Source organism: Harpia harpyja, chromosome 20, assembly GCF_026419915.1.
Source record: "Harpia harpyja isolate bHarHar1 chromosome 20, bHarHar1 primary haplotype, whole genome shotgun sequence".
Taxonomy (NCBI): domain Eukaryota; kingdom Metazoa; phylum Chordata; class Aves; order Accipitriformes; family Accipitridae; genus Harpia; species Harpia harpyja.
In genome coordinates this window covers 1,931,506-1,949,495 of record NC_068959.1, presented here as the reverse complement: position 1 = coordinate 1,949,495, position 17,990 = coordinate 1,931,506, and the positions used below count along the sequence as shown (strand labels likewise).

The window sequence follows — 17,990 nt, the reverse complement described above, 5'->3', positions numbered from 1 at the left end:
CCCCACAGCAAGGACCAAAGTCACCTTAATTTCCACATCTGGAGAAAGAAAAGTTAAAAAATTAAAAGAAATTTGAAAATGGGCCTAAAGCACAGCATAGTATTTCCATTTTTAGGAAGTCTAATTCTATATGGTTTGAGTCATTATTTGTGCACAGTTAGCCACGCTGTACTCTGCACAGTCTGTTTAGTATGTGATTTCACTACACAACTGACTCTGTTCAAATCTCACGCCTCTTCTCCAGCTCAATACGAAGAAAGAAGGAAGGAAATTCAGCAGGAAGTTCACGGAAACTTCTGATACAAAATTCACTTGCGTATAGTCTTTAACCACTGTTAACCGCTGATCTAGACGTAATGAGCACATGAACTAGTCGAGCGTCATTCAAATCATCCATACCAGAAACACAATTTTCATTTCTCATTCCAACATCTTACTAAATCCTATCTGGTATTTCTGTGCATCCTTAATCGAAAAAGGGCATGGCTTTGGCTAGGGTTCACTCAAGCAATCATCATCATGGACTTTATAACTCGCATTATGAAATTGCAGCGTTGCCACTGCCCTGCCCACCAGCTGCAGCCTTCTCCTGCTTCCCACCTCCTGCTCCCTCAGCTCAGGGGCAGGGGGACAGATCCCAGGGATGGGACTTTTGGACCACACTTTCAGTTTACAAAAAAAAAAAAAAAAACCCCACAATCCAACACACCCACATTGCCAAAGTTTTACTGGCAACGCTGTTAAAGGAAAGAGGACCTTGGCCAATCGCTGGGTACAGGCGTAGGACTAACAGCCTACTTCTCACCCCTCGTGAACCGCAACAGGCATCCAAGAGCCTGTCCTTGTCCAAGTTCACCAGCACCCTCACCAGCAGCAGCATCGCTCCGTCTTCCCAGGCACCGTAAGGCAAAACCATCAAAGGTGAAGTTCTGCCTGAGGAACCCTCTACGCGCAACCCACCAAAAAGTGATCCAAACCCACTGCTCTTCAGGCAGGCATTAGTGGATCTTCAAAGCATGTTTACAACACCTTGACTTCCTTCAGGACATCCTCATTTAACTCAAGGGCTTTTTTCTATCTCAATTGGTTTCATAAGCAAGAGAAATCAAACAGTTCATTTATCCAGTGCCGGTTAATTGGCTGTGATGAAACACAAATTTTGTTTGACAACATTTGGCCATGAACGATAAACAGTCTTCAGAGAGAACACACAGTATCTAGCACTTCATGCAGGGCACACCCAGCTGCGTGAAGCACAGACAACTCGAATATTTTTTATTTTAAAAAAAAAGGAGGGGAAAAAAAAGCTGGCAATCCTGCTTGTAATAAGGAATGATATGTTTTCAGAAGGCATTTAAAAATACCAGAAACTGCCTTAACACTGCATCCAACTCTCTCCCAAAGACACCTGTTACCTATTTCAAGTATTTTTCTTACTTGTACCATGAATAGCAAGAAGTATCTAAGGAGTCAGCATGGCATGCTTCTCCCAACTCGTGCGTCAAGTATGGCATAGCTACTAGTCCTGTCACTAAAATCAAGTACACAATCCTAAACACTACTCTGTCAGCTTTTAATACAAATGCACTCACATAAGAACTGTTAAAAAAGGGAGAAATTAAAAAATAACTGCCCTGCAACAACAAAGTTAACACAAACCCACCACCACACAGAACAGGAACATGCTCTGGTGTCACCAAGAACTATTTAATACTTACTTACTATACTTACTACATAAAAGTGAATGTGTAGTCTTAACTTCTAGCTTTCTATGTTACGGTAAAGAAAAAAAACACACAGAAAAAAATAAAACATTTCCTACTAAAATGATACAGCTTTGCACAACAAAGTACAAAGAGTATTTTAGAGGATAATCACAATGTTGCAAATATGGAAGTACTACAATCAAAGTCATCTCCATAGAGTTTTATAACACTGGAATTGGGAACAAAACTAAGAAAAAGAGTTTACGGAGAATTCAAATAATATTCATATGTGTCAAGAAACAGGAAAAAACAACTTTTCAAAAGGACAAATATTCTGTTTTATTTCTCTCCCTCGCACCTTTTGACAGAAAGGCTGCAGTCTTCCATCAGCTCTGGTTAATACCGCAGTGGTATTCTGTGCCAAGGGAGGGGTATTTAGCCTGGGGTGGGTCCAACTGCAAATGGTTATCTGCTCCACCAAAGAAAAGGTTGGTTATACCAGCATTATTCTTAAATTATAACTCAGTATAAATCAACTCGCTGTTAGGCACACTCACACAGTAAGACTGCATACGTGAGCGTAAGAAAGCTTGAGCCATAATCTCATTTAGATATTTTGATGAGAATGAACTTTCACATAGCTCCGTCTCTAGAAGAGAGCTATCCCTCTTTCCAAGGTTTCATTAGAAGGTCTGAGCTATTGGTAATAACAATGCAAATACAACTGTATTGGTAACACGATACAAACCAGTGATTCCATTAATATAAACACAAATGTCTCCTTTCTATAATATTAACACAAATGTTTCTACCCCACACCCTTCATGTCAGGGATTCCTTCTGCACATTTAACAGGGAGATCATAAAGTACTGTAAGAGCTGGATGTGAACACCTTTGTACGTATTATGAGGGTGGGAGACCTTTATTAAAAAAAAAAAAAAAAAAAAAAAAAAAGTAAGTTGGACTAGGTCAGGTTAATGTTTCATGAGAACTACCAGGGAGGGCAGAGCTAGCAGTTTGCTGTAGGCACTTCTTCTTGCTCAGCTCCAAAACACCGCAGAAATCCCCAAGAAAGCACGATGTGCCTGGACTTGCCGCTGCTTCTCAGACAAATGAGCACAAATCCTTCACCACCGTTAGTCAAGAAAAATTTCACAGTAATTTTTGTAAGAGCATGTTGTTAATTCCAGTGTCTCAGTTAAAGGACATTGCAAGTAATTACATCCTGCTCTTTAGTTTTATGTGCCAGATTCCCCCTTCATGCCTCAAAACTGTATCGAGTTACCCAAGTATTAGCCAGCCAGCGTCTTCTACTTGAGAAGCCACCACACTGCAATGATGGATAAAAGAATTATAGTGATCATTTGTAACTCAACACTAACTACTGGAAAAGGACTTGGGGATCCTTCAGAACTAAAGAGGCTCTGTAAGTATAACGTTTCATTAAACAAGTTCAGATGAGAAATGGGTATATTATATACATGAGATTCAGCACATAGAAGCAAGGACTGCATCTGGACTAAGGTAAAAGTTAACACCCAGCAATTGGATTTTAAGAAATTCCTAACTTTAGCAGTTGCAATACAGCTCATTTAAAACTGAGTTTTAAGTGCGCTTCTAAAATATACTCCTAAAATAGCTTAAAATTGTTTACATCCAGGAAGAATTTGCAAGACTGGTTTGATGTAATTTACTCAAGGGATCTTAAAAGATCCAAACCTACCCGTTCTTTAAAAAGTCGTATTTTTGTGCAAAAGTATTACACAGTAATGAAAACGTCTAGTTCCTCCCTCCCCCTGATTAACCTTACACAGAAACAAAGGTCCCAGCTCTTTTTCTTCATAGAGAGCAGAGCTGCTCATGGGACATCAACTTCAGTCCCTCCTTTTCATCCTGTCTCTTCAGAAACAGTAGAGAAATAGGGAAGCCTAGGAAGTGACAGCACAACTCCCTGCTCTCTCCTCCTCTCGGGGGACGCACACAGCAGAGGAAGGTTCATCATTCCTCCATCAACTGTCCCTCCACCTGCCACAAAGGAACCGCACAGGCAGACGGCACAGACCCCACAGAGCAATGACCCAACAGCGGTGTTACTGACTCTCAAAGAATATCTCTAAGATTGAATGCTCTGATACAACAAAGCCATCATCTCCTGAAATGGTCACTTTCTGCACCTACCACAGTGCCAAGTCAGGACTCCGAAGTCAGGTAAGACAGAGGAGCCTCAACGTACTCTTGTTATCGATAACCGAGCCTGAGCCAGAAGTAAAGCTTATTTCTGCTGCTAAGCGAAGCGGAATTTCAGCTTTGCCTTCTCTGACAGATGCGCTCGACCCCCTTTAACCAAACCAGCAGTATTTTGGTACCGGCTCCAAAGGAGGTAAACGCCTGAGCCGTAGCCGGGCCAAGAACTCCTCTGGCAAACCCACCGAGGAGCAGAGCGGCACAGGGAACGCGGTGGGCACGAGGAGCCTGGTGCATGCCTCTCCCACTGGATGCAATTTGTCCACGAGCCAACCACTTTATCCCGTAAATGTGACGGCCTAAGTGAGCCTTCTTGGAGCTCTCCCGGCTAGGCAGCGCGGCTGCACGGCGGCGATCTCCAGCAACGAGATCTTTTACCAACAACGGATGGTTGGATGAGCCCGATTTGAGCTCTCCCTGGACGGCAACTGGACTGCGCGCCATGAAACTCTCCCCTTGAGCAGGGATGCCTCTCAACGTTAAGAGATATTAGTCGTTTAGCTCAAGTAAGTTTTAAATGGAACGAATCACTTAAAGTTGTAATATTCTGTGATTTAGGATGCTGTTTGCTTAGCTTTACTGACTCGCTGCGAGTAGCTCGATTTGCCGAAGCCTTAGGCCGCAAGCTGTAAACTTTCACTTAGATTTACTGAACGTGGACTCACTTAGTCAAAACAGGGGCCTCCAGCGCCAGCGTAAATCAGGAGATAAGGAGGCTTCAAGGCTACCATCGTCAACAGCAGCTGCAACTCGAGGAGATAACGAACGGCCTGTCTGGAGACGGTGCGGGAGTCCAATAAGGAGTCAGGAGGTGTCGGAGGATCTCAGACCGGGATCACTATTGGACCACGGGGCGCGGGGAAGGCGCGTGAAGAGCGCGTGAGGGGCGGGTGAATAGTCCATAGAGGTTTAATTGCCCAGGGATTTCTTTGTTCGGGTTGGTCCCTCCTCGGAGACATCCAGCTAGAGCCGACCCTGCTGCTGTACCACTCTATTACATTATTTATTTTTATGAGATTCGATGCCTGAAAGTCTGTTTCGGGAAACCCGAGGGTTCGAACTTCGGAGCGAACTAACACTGGACGCCTGGATGGAAGGTAAGTGATTAAGTAGCATGCTAAACTTTGTAATCCTAAGCGATATAAAGGATTGATTGCGCACATATAATTTTTTAGACATAAACCGCTGATCGAATTCTTGAAAACACTCATCTGCGACACCTTCCCAAGTTTTTGCATTTCTATTTGCTTCATCTTGCAATACCAAAACTACTTTCAGGGATATGGGCTTTCTTAACCAAGGCAATGATATTCTTTTTAACATCATCTGAAGCTCAAGTCCTGACATCCTACAGTTCAGAAAATAAGAAAACCAAAAGTACTACACAGAGCAGACTGAACTCAGCAGAGCTTTGCCATCCACCAGGAACACAATTTTATTTCTCATGCAAATCTCAACTCGGCAAACTTCAGCCCAATTCAATCTCACACTCAAACAACGACATTCCCCTCATCCTTTCAATCCTCCATCGCTGGTAGATTCTGTAATTTGCACAGTGCAAAGATGGAGCATCACGAACACAAAATTTTTTACATGCAATCTTTTCATGTCCACACAGGCTAACCAAAACATATTCTAATACTGTTTCCCAACAATATTCTGCAGTTTAATTGGGCAGAAACTTAATAACCGAATTCCTGTGCCTACATGTTCTTCTGTTTCAACTTTGAAGCCAAGACAATTGGTGTTTAAATTTTATTAAGCAATAGTTATTCAGACATCCAACATTAATCTGGCTATTATAGTTCTGACTTCCTCACATTAATTTACTTTCATAAAAGATGTCATTACATTTGAGTGTTATGAACTCTACAGGATTAGAATTAAGAAAGGATTCACATCACAGAAATTCTCTGATAAATATGCTCTGTATAAGATCTGAAACAGTAGACAACGTTTTAATGAGGTGCCATCTAAACTAAAAGAGTGAAAAGGCATAAGGGAAAAATCACATTCATTTCAAGGTTCACATTCTTCTCCCATCTTAACAGAACTACAGAAAAAGCAAGGAGAGTAAAAGTTTATCACATACACCACCCAGGTTTAACTGCCATTTCCTCCAGCCTTATTGAAAGATCATCTGCTTGCACTGTCTCACAGGACATTTATCTTGGACTTCCTATTGTAACCAAGGTTCACACGTTCTACTGCATAACCTACTAAAATGAACATCAGGGTTTGAGATAATAAATTCTGGCACTGTATAAACCACTTAGGTCTTTTGTAACTGCTCACAGTAGTAAGGCCTCTTCCACATGACAGCGCTGTATAAATATCGATAGCATCTCTGCCTCTTCCCCTTGCCCTTTCAAGCACAGCTTATTTGCTAAACACACCTTTTATTTGATGCATCCTCACAACACAAGCAGCAGTAATAGAATATTTTGGAGCTATTAATACATCATGCACCCAGCTCTACTTGGTACTTAAAGCAAAAGGTAATTTTTAAAATTTGAGAGCACAGTACGGGTGTGGTTCCTAGTCCCTGGTCCAGGGCAGACGCCCAAAGCAGTTCCCACCCCGTGTCGTGCTCCTGCCCGCACCACTCTCCTGGTTGTGCTGACACAGCCATTTATTGGAGCTGGTTAAGCTGAATTAGGGAAATCTGTGCAGGTTCAAAATAGGTATTTTGGGAGCAGAGTTATTTTTGAACACAGTTAAGTTCAAACACTCCGTGGTCCCCAAAAGAGTCATATCAGCATTAGAGAGCAGGAATAAGCAACCTGTTTAAAACAAAACAACAACAAAAAAATCTAACAAACACTCCCCCCACCCCCCCCCAAATCCACAAAAGTCTCATTAAATTACTGCCTATGTTTTTTGCATCACAGCATCATAGGTGGACTTTGTCTGCAACAGCTGATGAGCAGCGTGGTTATGACTGATGAAACAAGACCAAGAGGATGCTGGAGAGCAGGTGAGCAGAGTAGCCGGTGTTAAGGAACTTCACCATTTTATAATTTAACTCTCTTCAGAAACATGGGAAAACTCTCGAGGTATGCTACAGAACGACCGAGTAGCACAACAAAGTGAACGTTTCCACACTGTTACCAGAACAACCGAAGGGGGTGGAGGGGAAGCATCAAAAAGCCAACCGAGTTCATGCATGTCAGCATGGAAGTATCTTTTCAAAAGTGACAGCTTGAACTCACATAGCACCAACAGTCCCCATTAGCAGTTACGGTATTTCCAGGATTGCTTTGCATTTTGAGAACTGGAAGGGTTCGTAGACTTCTTAAAATCCACAATTTTGCATACCAGAAAAGAGAGAATAAGAACTTTAACTCCAATTCCCAGTTTTCAACCCTAACTTGTATGCAAAACGTTTACCAAATTCATTACCATTTGCTACCTGTCTAAAAACTGCTATCAATACGTGAATGACATGACAGCTCTGAGACCTGGGATACTTCCTGGTAACTTAAAACCTCCTTTTTCAATGTAAGTACACTAAGATGATGAGAGTGCATATTAGTTAAACTTTGGAAAAAAACACTAGAGGAGTATTTAAGATTTGCAGACAAAGCAAAAAAAAATTTCAAGCGAGAGGAAGGGACCAGAACTATCTACAGAGGTAAGCTGAAATTCAGCAGGAAAGCCACAGCTTTGATGTGCAGTGCTTCCAAACAAACACTAGTTAAAAAAGTTGGGAAGTTTTAACCTTTCATCCTACCTATTAAATGCCACCTGTATTTTAGAATCCCCATAAGCAGACTGAGAAAAACATTAAAATTTCAGCAGCCACTGAGTACCAAGACATTTAGTATAGTATCAATTGCTTCAGGAAACAGTTGATAAACATTAATTTAGCTATACAAACCATTTTAATAAAGTGACGTTACCTTTTTTCCCCTAATGACGTTAAGTTGGGGGTTTTTTTCCCCTCAAAGTTCTTACAGCTTTTTCTCACTTTTCTGGAAGTGGCCTTAAAGCAAAAGTCACGCTGTTCGCAGGTCTATCAGATTTAAGCACCAAAAAGAGACACCCCGGAGAGAACTTGCGCTGCTCCCTGTTCCCAGGGTCCCTGTGTCCCAGGCAGGACAGCCGGGAATCAAACGGTGCCTTCGCGGTCGTCCCCGCAGAGCACCAGCACCGCTCGTGTGCAACCCGCTCCCACCCGAGGGCCGCGCAGTTGCACCAGAGATGTGATAATTATGAATAATACTAATTACGAAGTATCTACCGCAGAAGATATGTAAACAGTTTTTGGTCGACCCAGGCCAAAAACTTAACTTCTGCATTTGATAAACTAGTAAAGGCGTTGTGCAAGCTGTTTTTGAACTGCTGTTCCTAACGTATTTTTAACTGTAAGCTAAAAGACTTGACAGACATGAAAGTGCAAAACATAGAATCATTACATATATAATTTAAAGTCAGCAAGACTCAGTGAACCTTGCCACTAGAGAAGGGAGTTAAGCTTTCTGTCATATGAATTTAAAGAAAAACACAAGCAACCTTGCAAAAGTCTTGTCAAAATTCAGTTGAATTTCAAAACACTTAATGCAATAGACCAGTTCAGTTTATACAGAGACTTCCAGGGCATCAGTTTGTTACAAAGCTTAAATCTGATAATGTCTCTGTTAACAGATAAAACTGCTTTCAAGTGCTACAGGAATTACATGGCAAGAAATGCTTCTCATTGCTCAAGCTTCCAGGGATATGGTGGACAAACTAGCTTCAATTAAACAGTTTTGTTGCCTTTCTTAGGCACCTGGCACGGATGGCAACTCCTCGTTTTTGGTTGAATTAACTGAATTCTACTAAGGACAAGCTAAGATTAATTTTTTTTAAGGTATGATTCACTATTTTCTGACATATAATAATTCAAAAAAATATTAAGTTGTATAACGGATTAAAATAAATTGTATAAATACAAAGTACACTCCCGCTAGCAAGAAATCACCCCATTATACCAGCCAATGAGATCCAAATTTTGTATTCCTCTTCAATAGAAACAAAGATTAAACCACACCCATTTTTGACCATCTTTAGTTTTTGAGCCTGTCAGTAAATCATGACTGAACGTACTTTAACATTCCTCTGACTAAATACATGCTGGCTTGTACCGTGAAGAGCGAGCAGGAGTGCCACGCCGGTGCTCCCCTCTCCCTGCCCGTGCCCCCCCCCCCCCCCCCGCACTGCTCCTCTACAACAGCAGAGCGAACAGCAATTGGACTTACCCCCCAAAAACCCCCTAACAAACAAAAAAATCAACACGAGCTCTTTGGGCCAATTAGGTGCATGAAGAGGATACTGTGAAAACATTTTTAAATGTCAATTCAGCATGGATCATGCTTCATGTGGCCATAAAAGAATGTAATTTTTTTCTTAAAAAAGAGAAAACTGGAGAAAAAAATGAAGAAAAAAAAAAAAGTCATTTTTTAGGAGTTTATTAGTGATTAACAAATTTAAGCTGAAGACTACTTGTTAAAACTCTCTCCTAGTAAAACATATTTCTGGTAATTATTGGCTAAGAATGTGTCACAGTACAAACGTATTTTTTCCTCGTTAAATATAATTGGTGCAGGTATTTCAGCAGAAGTAATCATTGCTCCAGGAAAAACCTTTTCACCCTTTATCTTTTAAAGGCTATCTACACCGTAGTTTTCACCATGTCAGATCGGTTTAACATGATGCTAATTTATCCTATCAGCATCACAGGGACAAAATTAAATGTAGTTCCCAAACTTCACCAGTCAATTTAAAACAATATATCAAGCAGGTACAGTGGCCATACTGCTTTCTGCCTACAACCAGCGTGAATTGCAGTAGCTACATACCAGCACGGGTCACTGATGTACAAACCACACGCCAACTGGTAGGTTTAATGGTAAATCTCAAACAAACAAACAGAAAAGCCTACCACCAGCAGCCCCCTACCCACCCAAATATACAAAAACCTACTCCAAACACACAAACAAAATTATCAGTAAGCTCTTTTCCATACAGGACCACCCAGCACATCAAAAAAAGACATGATATAGGAGAAAAAACAGCCCATTTTACCTCATCTTGGCCCATCTTTATGCTTCACGGCACTTGCAGTTAAAAGAACAAAATAGTATTAAGAAATTATTCTAAAATCAAGCACTTTTCAATCACAGCAATTTCCATTATGTTACTAGTCTTATTTATGCCAAAATACAGTACAACTTGCTAAATTAAATTTACAACGTGTTCCTCCATTAAGTCCTTTAACCCATTTCTCCATATTCAATTCTTCTGAAATTTTCATCTTAATGGCTTAATTTTTCAGATTTGGACTTTCACCAAGTAATTTTTAAATTATCTTTAACTAAGGAAATGCTTATGCTAATAGTAATGAAACACTAGAAAATTAAATTGGCAGATTTCTGATTTTTTTTCCAGAAATACTGGTTACTCCTCTGCCCACAAAATAAGTAACATCACACAAAAACTAAATTCCCATTTTGATGTGGCTTTTTTGGTTTGCTTTTACCCTCCCCTATAGGAAAAATACTCCATTAGTTGCTCTGCAGCCAAACTATACAAAGAGAATTGTGGACTCTTATCTCCTCATCCTACTCACTTTAATGATTTGTGCACATCAAAGCCTGATTAAAACCATTTAAGCACTTCCATCACTGAAATCTCTTTAACGTCTTTTGGAAATTAAATTAAGTGCAGAAACAAACAAAAAAAATACATGCGAATGTACAAAGGTGTACAATTATCATCAGCTAAATTGAGCTTTTATAGTAATGTTAGCATAGATGGTGACATACACTTTTAGTATTTTGAAGCATAATTTATATAAAAATATTGCAGACAACCAATATAAATATTAAATATTAAATATTTATTTACAAACAGACACTTGCAACAGGACCACACTAAGGAAAGTGCATTTACGTTTCTGACTGTTCTACACAGCCCTAAAGCGCAAGAGGGGAAAAAGCACTGAATGTAACTGCCTGCTAGGGTAAATAAAGCTATCACAGCTTGTTTCCAGATTTTCTGATGCTGGAGGACCAGTTACACTAACATTGCCTTATATGGCTTCAGGGTGGTTGCACATTTATCTATGAGTGCGTGTCTATCTATGGGTAGATGCCTACTACCTCAGTATCTACACGCTATACGCAGCTAGAAGAGCAACAAAGCACCTGCTCTGTTCTCCTCATATTTATTTGGTTTCTATATTTGAAACACACCTCCATTTCTCCCATCGCTGCCTGATCGCAGACCGCCATTCAACTCTCGAAGTAAAGATTCACATGTACCTGGTACACTTCAGTGAGAAAGTAGGAAAGAGAGACTGTGCAGTGGTGTGAAATTTCAGCAGGAAGCAAAACTGTTGAGGAAAGTATCTAATATGGAGTAATTTACCCTGACGAAATCTTACGATCTGAGCTAAGGACAAGTTTAAACAATTTTTCCTGTCTGAAGAGTCCTTTTTAACTGGTCACTGGTTAGAAACACTATTTTCCCAATGTTTGGTTCTAAAAATTAAACATACTAATATTTTTTCCTTAAAATTGGAAAATATATGTAAATAAAATTATGTCTGATCCAACTACAGTGAGATACCAAGCACTCAGCTCCATTTCCAGGAGATTACAAAGTTACAGCATATCAAAACCTGGGTGCCTTCTCGTTTTAAAACTGTATACAGTAAAAGTTACAGAATTTTAAAAGCACTAAGTTTAGGGATCCACTTTGGTTCAACACATTCTCGGACACTTTTCCCAAGCCCAGCAGTCACCCCTGAGAGCTTCAGGAGGGGCACACACATTTCCAGGGTTTGCTTCTCCCCCTCCACAAATAAGCCACTAAACTTAAAAACTGAGGGAAGTTTCGAGTCCAGTCCAAAAGACAAGGATCTTAATGCTACTCTTGGAAACTGCAGATAATGGGGGAAGAAACATCAATCCTTTGCAGGAAAAAAATCACAGTGCTAACACTGAAGAGAACCGCACCATTATTCTGGCCTGTTGTCTACTACATCTAGTCTTCACACCCCCAATGTAGCAATGGGAATATATAGCAAGAAACTGCCGTGAGGCTGCAGAGGAGTACATCTATCCACAGGGAGAGATGTGGAATGATAAAACAGTCTCTCCTGAAAAACGTGATCACTACAGGATTACAGTATTACTAAAAGTACACTCTATATTTGTTTAATTATAAAACATGGAAAGCAACACACTCAAGTAAATTATCAATAAATGTTATGACATGAATAAAAACTAAGATGAACGTAAAAAAAGAGAGATCAATAAAAGGGGGCTATGAGCTGTCCAGTGACGTATTCTTGGGACTGGGTACCATAGCTCAATACAAAGAAGTGCAGGAAAACTTCTCTTAATGAGCTGTTAACAGAAGAAAATTAGTTCAAGGCTTCAGGGAAAGAACTTCTCTTATTCAATGTTTGTACAGTACCGAGCACAAGGAGATTTTTTTTTTTTTTCTTTTTTTCCTGTTGGTACCTGGTCCTACTGCCAGTTAATAAACCGGGTTTTAATTCATCAGCGAGAATTAACGAATCAAGTAAGAACAAGAGACAGAGACATGACAACTTGAAGAACTACAAGCTAATGCACTTGGGGAGAAAATAAGTTCACTACGTTAGGGAAAAGACAGATTTGAAACACAAAGTTGGAGAAAGAAACTTGGAAGGTAGTAAGAATTACAGAGCCTGGGGAGATGGCAGACACCAAATTAGACACGAGTGCATGAGGCAAACAATATCACAGCTACGGGGAAAATGGAATTTTGGACAGCACGTACGAAGCTGGCACAGAACCAGACAAGGAAGCAAGCCGTGCTACGCTGCAGCTATGTGCTGTGCTAGGCACCTTTACAAAAGTCATGGGCAACATCAGATTTTCATTTCAGAGGGTACCAATACAATTATTCGAAATGGGAAACCTCAACTCAACAGGAATATGTACATCTAGTTCAAGTATCCAAAAGGAGAATAAATCCGGATTCCCACAGGAGAAAAATATACAGCAAGAGAACAGTACTACTTCAAAAATTCAGGCTGACTAAACTTACGAGAAAAGCTTTATGACAGGAAGGAGCACGAGCCTGTGCAGTTTTATTTCCTAAGCAGTGACAGAACCCCTATCATTTCACAAGCTGGAAAGCATCTTGTTAGTCATTAGTAACTGCAGAGAAGGAAAAATCCTGCAAGAGAAAAATAATTGCCAGGCAAGTTTTACAGTTCTATGAACCCGATTTCTTATTTTCTTATTTTAACACAGCTAGCAATATATTTTACATACATCTAACCCTCCTCTACCCAAATGTAATCTGTTAAAGTTTCCTGACTCATTTCCAGACAGTCCCTCTTCATCCTATAGCCCCTCCATCTCCCCACGATTTGAGGCGTTCTTTTCTCACTGCTTAGTGAAGATGACATCACCGTCCCCTCTTTCTTGATACAAACTCCAAGACAGACATTAAAATCGAATGACAAGGCAGGCAGGTGAACACGAGTTTAGTAATTTCTTAGCCTCTGTTGAAGGTAACTGTGAGACTATAGTAATGAGAGAAAGGAAATATGCCTGTAGAACAAACCACATGTGAGTAACAATCTGAAATTATGCGGCCGAGAACAATTACTGCAGCAGAAAAGAAACCTCAGAGTCACTAAAATCTCAAGACTATTCTTACATCCTCTGACAGGTAGACCCCAAATATGACACTGTGTGACTAACTTTCCTCCCAGCTCTACGTACACATTGCTGCTGGTAGAGGCGGCCTCTTGAAGGATGCTCATACTCTTTCCATATACGCAGCAAAGGCAAAATCTGCCTATAGGACAGGTGCTCATTTCATGTCTCAACTCTCAAGATTCAGCCTCAGACATGGCTATCAGTGGTTAATATTTCTACCCTCAACATCGTAGATTTCTCTTGATCTAGAGCAAAGAGTAAGAGTAGTAACAATTAAAAAAACTCAGAAAACAAGAGGATGAGCAGGAAGGAAAGGAAGAGAGGCATCAGAAGCAGATATGAGCTGTTATGGCAACTCTCACAAGCACTGAAAATATGGGGGGGGGGGGGACACAGCAGTTTCACCATCACTCGGTCACAGAGTCCCCTGTCTGCTTCAAAAGATGCTGCGAACTGCTCTGTCAGTCAGTAATGCACAAGTCCTGTATGTCTTTAGTCACATCCAACATCCAGGAGCAACCACGGTGGAAAAAAGTGCAGCAGAACATCCTTGCCAGCAGCTGTGAGCTAGAAAAGAAAGAAGGAACTAATGTGTATGTGCCAGCTTATTATCTACTAACTGTAAAGTCAGGGCAGGTTTCTGCTGCAACTATTTACCTACAAAACCTGAACAACGCAAAGTATATGGCGTTTGCAGATAAAAATATGTGGCATCTTCTCGTTAAATAGTTGGGTCATAATCACGCAAACTCATTTGTATATTCCAGCTTACTAAAAAGACAACCTAGAAATCCAAGTAATATTTCACTGAAGTTTCATCATGCTTTATCATGTTCAGATCGTTATAACTGGGAAGAATGCAAAACACAAATATGAACTACTTTTTTTTTTTTGGTTGCTGTGTGCCTTCTTGCACAAAACCTAGCCTCTTGCACAGGGGCTCAGTCTCGTTCTCTCAGTGTTTGAGACACAGGAGAACAGTCATAAAATGAGAAGTGCGGAGATGTTTAAAGAAAATATTAAGGACCAGAAACTGTTTCTGAGACTAGAGTTGAAATTTACTGTTTTATTTCATGATTGTTAAAACTGTTCAACAGGGGAGAGCTTGCTCTTGCTCAAAGCTGCAAATACATCGTGCAGCAGTTAGGAAGTCATAAAAATCAATACTGATACATTAATAAAGCCAAGATATTAATAATGCCAAAGGGTAAAATTTTCTTTCTTGTTATTGACCAACAAGAACTGCATGATTACCATTACGAGCCATCGTCAAACTCCAGTATAACACCTATATACAGTACCTATGTGACTAAGGCTGTCTATATCACACCTTGCTGAGGCAGACCACACAACAGTAGCGCTGTGAGTTTAATAATGTTTCTCTCATTACAGGAGATAACGAAATGACAAATCGAGCCTACAACCACTCCTCCAAAGCGCTTGACTAGACCCTATTTTGCAATAACGCCCCTGGGCTGCAAAGCGCTCCATTCCAGTGACTTCAGAGGAGTATTCAGAAGTTTTAAAGAAATGTAAGGAACGAGAAATACACCCATGAGGAAAAGTTCAGTAACTAGAACGGAGCTGGCAAGAAAGTGACAAATAAAAGCACAGACTTGGGCAGAACAAGTTAATTTCAAACACTACTGATGCTGAGTAAGTGCCTGTTCAGCTCACACAGAGGCAAGTGGGAGATCTGACTGACATCAGTAGAAACATGTGAACGTTTAAAACCGTCAAGAGTCTTCGTAAGTAAATGATCAAACAAGACCGTAATAAGCCGAGGAGACGGGCTTGTGAAATAGAGGGGCCCACACCTGCAAAGCACAGCTCTCTTTTCATTAGAACATCATCTTTTCGGGCTGTATTTGAGATATGGGCGTAAGCACTCTCAGTTTTCCCCCCAAACAAAGTTAACCACTTTCCCATTTCAAGAAGTGAATGAAAGACACAGCAACTGAAAGCACTAATATCTGTATTACAGGTCTAGACGCTTTCTTGCTTCATTTTGTTCATCAGAAAAAAAAAAAAAGAAAAAAAAAGAAAGGAAAAAAAAAAGCACTTCTCAGCCCAAGCTCAAGAAACGTTAAGCGATCGCCCTTTTGATTACGAAGTATAACACAACCCTCACCAGGGATGATGCTTTTACGTAACAGCCACCTAGTCGCTCACGAGGAGGATGCGATTGCGTGTCAACAACCCCGAGAGTCTCCCTTCTCCCGACCTTCGGCAGCACCCACCCGAAGCCATTTCCTATGACCACCGCAGCACCCAGCAGCACCCAGCCCTGCCAGCTCCATCCCCGGAGCGGCTCAGGGCCTCAAACGCAGAGAGCAAAGGGGAAGGAACAAAGCCCTGACGTCAATTACTGGAAAAGGATTAAACCCATCAGCTAAGAGAGGGGAACGCATCGGCCCCATTAGCACCGGGAACCGTCCCGAACGTCTCTTCCCCACGGGGGTCACCCCGGTTTTGCTCTCCGGGGCAAGGGACGCGGGCAGGGGAACGGTGCCCGGCCCAGACACCCACCGCCGCTCCCGCCCGGTGTGTAACTCCTCTCGGTGTGTCACTCGCCCGTGTCCGTGTGCGGGGAAACACGGCGGTCCCGCGGTTTTGAAACGGGACAGATGCGCCGTGGAACGGGGCCATCCCATCCGTCCGGAACCGCAGCCTGGCGGGGCGCGGGGGGGGGGGGAAGGACGGACACACGGACACGCACGGACCCGGGGACGGGACGGGGCCCGCGCAGCTAAAGCTGGCAACGGAGAGCCGGGCCGCGGCCGGGGAAGGGACGGCTCCGGGCCTGGGAAAGCCCCCCGAGAAGTGAGCCGGGGGGCTGAGGGGGGGGGGGGAGCAGAGCCGGGTCCGACGGCGGCCGCTACCGGGATCCTGCCCCTTCCCCGCCGGCGGGGACCGGGGGGGGGGGGGAGCCGGTCCCGGCGGACACCCCCCCCCCCCGCCCGCCCCGGCGCGCGTCCCCACCCCCGGCCGCGTCTCACCTCCGTTCGCCGCTCCGCTAGGCCCGGACCATTTCCTGGCTGCCGCCACCGGCCCGCCGGGCGGGGAGGACACGAAGAGGCCCGAGGGAGCGGGGGCGTCGCCGCCACCGAGCCACCGACCGCCCGGGGAGCGCAGGAGCAAGCCCGGCCCCCGGCGGGGGGGGGGGGGAAACGAGGCCCAGGGGAGGTTGGGGGGGCGGGGGGGGGGGGCTCACGGGCGGGAGGCGACGGCGGCTCCCCAGGGGTCCCGCCGCTCCATCGCGGGACGGGGCCGGGCTGGCGGCGAGGCGAGGTCGGGGAGGGCCGGCGACGTCGGCCTGGGCTAGACCCTCGGCCCCCTCGCCCGGCTCCGGCCTCCCTCCCGGCCTGCCTCCCTCCCTCCGCCCGTCCTGCCGGGCCGCGGCTCCTCCCGCAGCCGGGCACTCTCGCTACCCGGCAGCCCCCGCGCCGCCGCAGCCCCGCCGCCGCCGCTCACGTGACCCGCCGACGGGGAGGGCGGGGGGGGACGGGGGACTCCGCGAGCACGTGACCCCGCCGAGCGGGGAGGCGGCCGCGGGCCCGCCCCCTCCCAGTTCGTGGCGGGCGTCACGTGGCAGGGCTCCCGTGCGCTCCGCCCCCTGGCGGCGGTGGGCGGGGTCAGAGTACCCCCCCCTTCCCTCCCCTCCCCGCGATCTCAGGGGCGGTTAAAGTCCGTTAAAAAGAGCTCTCCTTCGCAAGCGATTGCGTATTTAAATGTAAATATTGCACTCCGGCAAGACAAACCTCCCTTTTTTCTTTTTTTTTTTTCCCTCAGTCGACATTTCTGCTACATTTCGAGGGCTGATGCGGGACGTGAGGATGAACTGACGCACGACAGGGCACGAAGCCGTCAACGGCCTACAAACGGGTCCGAGCAGGGACACTCGGGCCTGGGCGCTGCCCGCTCGGACCCGCGGCACCAGAATTCAGTTTTTCTGCATAATTGCTTCAGACGTCTTTTCCCCCGCTCCCCAAAGCACCCCCAGAGCCCTCCCTGCCCCCCCCCCCCCCCCCAGCCAGGCCTCACCTCACCTCACGGTTCTTAAAACCGCTCTTGCTCTTATCTGCAACTTAACTGCTTTGGTTTATAATTCAAGTTTTCGTCTCGGCGGAGCGTTGCGGTGCTGGTTTTTGACCTAGAACAGCCGAGCAGAGCACAGCGTTCAGAACTCCCGACTGACCCAGGGGAAACGCAAGTCACCTCACCGGAGATCCCGGGCGGACAACCCCGTTACACCAGCAACGTTACCAAAACTTCCAAAATCAGCTTTGAAAATCATTTCCAAAATAAGCTGTTTCTGAAAAACCTACAACTATA

General features: G+C 43.9%; 1 protein-coding gene and 1 long non-coding RNA gene across 5 annotated transcripts in view; one reads left to right on the top strand and one right to left on the bottom strand.

Annotated features, from left to right (window-relative positions):
- Positions 1–17,051, bottom strand: part of AFF4 (ALF transcription elongation factor 4) — a 56,491-nt gene extending 39,440 nt beyond the window's left edge. Inside the window, exons 1-2 of one of the 3 annotated variants that reach the window (XM_052816681.1) lie at positions 16,655–17,051; positions 14,061–14,222 (exon numbers count right to left, since the gene is read on the bottom strand). The gene's annotated coding sequence lies outside the window, so the exon portion shown is untranslated. Of the gene's footprint in view, positions 1–868; positions 1,112–14,060; positions 14,223–16,654 lie in introns of those variants that run through there. The other 2 variants (XM_052816679.1, XM_052816680.1) reach the window with 2 other exon arrangements.
- On the top strand, positions 4,508–17,550 carry LOC128155124 (uncharacterized). Of its 2 annotated transcripts, XR_008239544.1 has the most exons (4): positions 4,508–5,048; positions 6,843–6,928; positions 15,048–16,199; positions 17,448–17,550. It is a non-coding gene; the product is annotated as an uncharacterized LOC128155124 (long non-coding RNA). The 2 variants fall into 2 exon arrangements; XR_008239543.1 differs by lacking the exon at positions 17,448–17,550 and having other exon boundaries at positions 15,048–16,559.
- Positions 17,551–17,990: the final 440 nt, after the last annotated feature.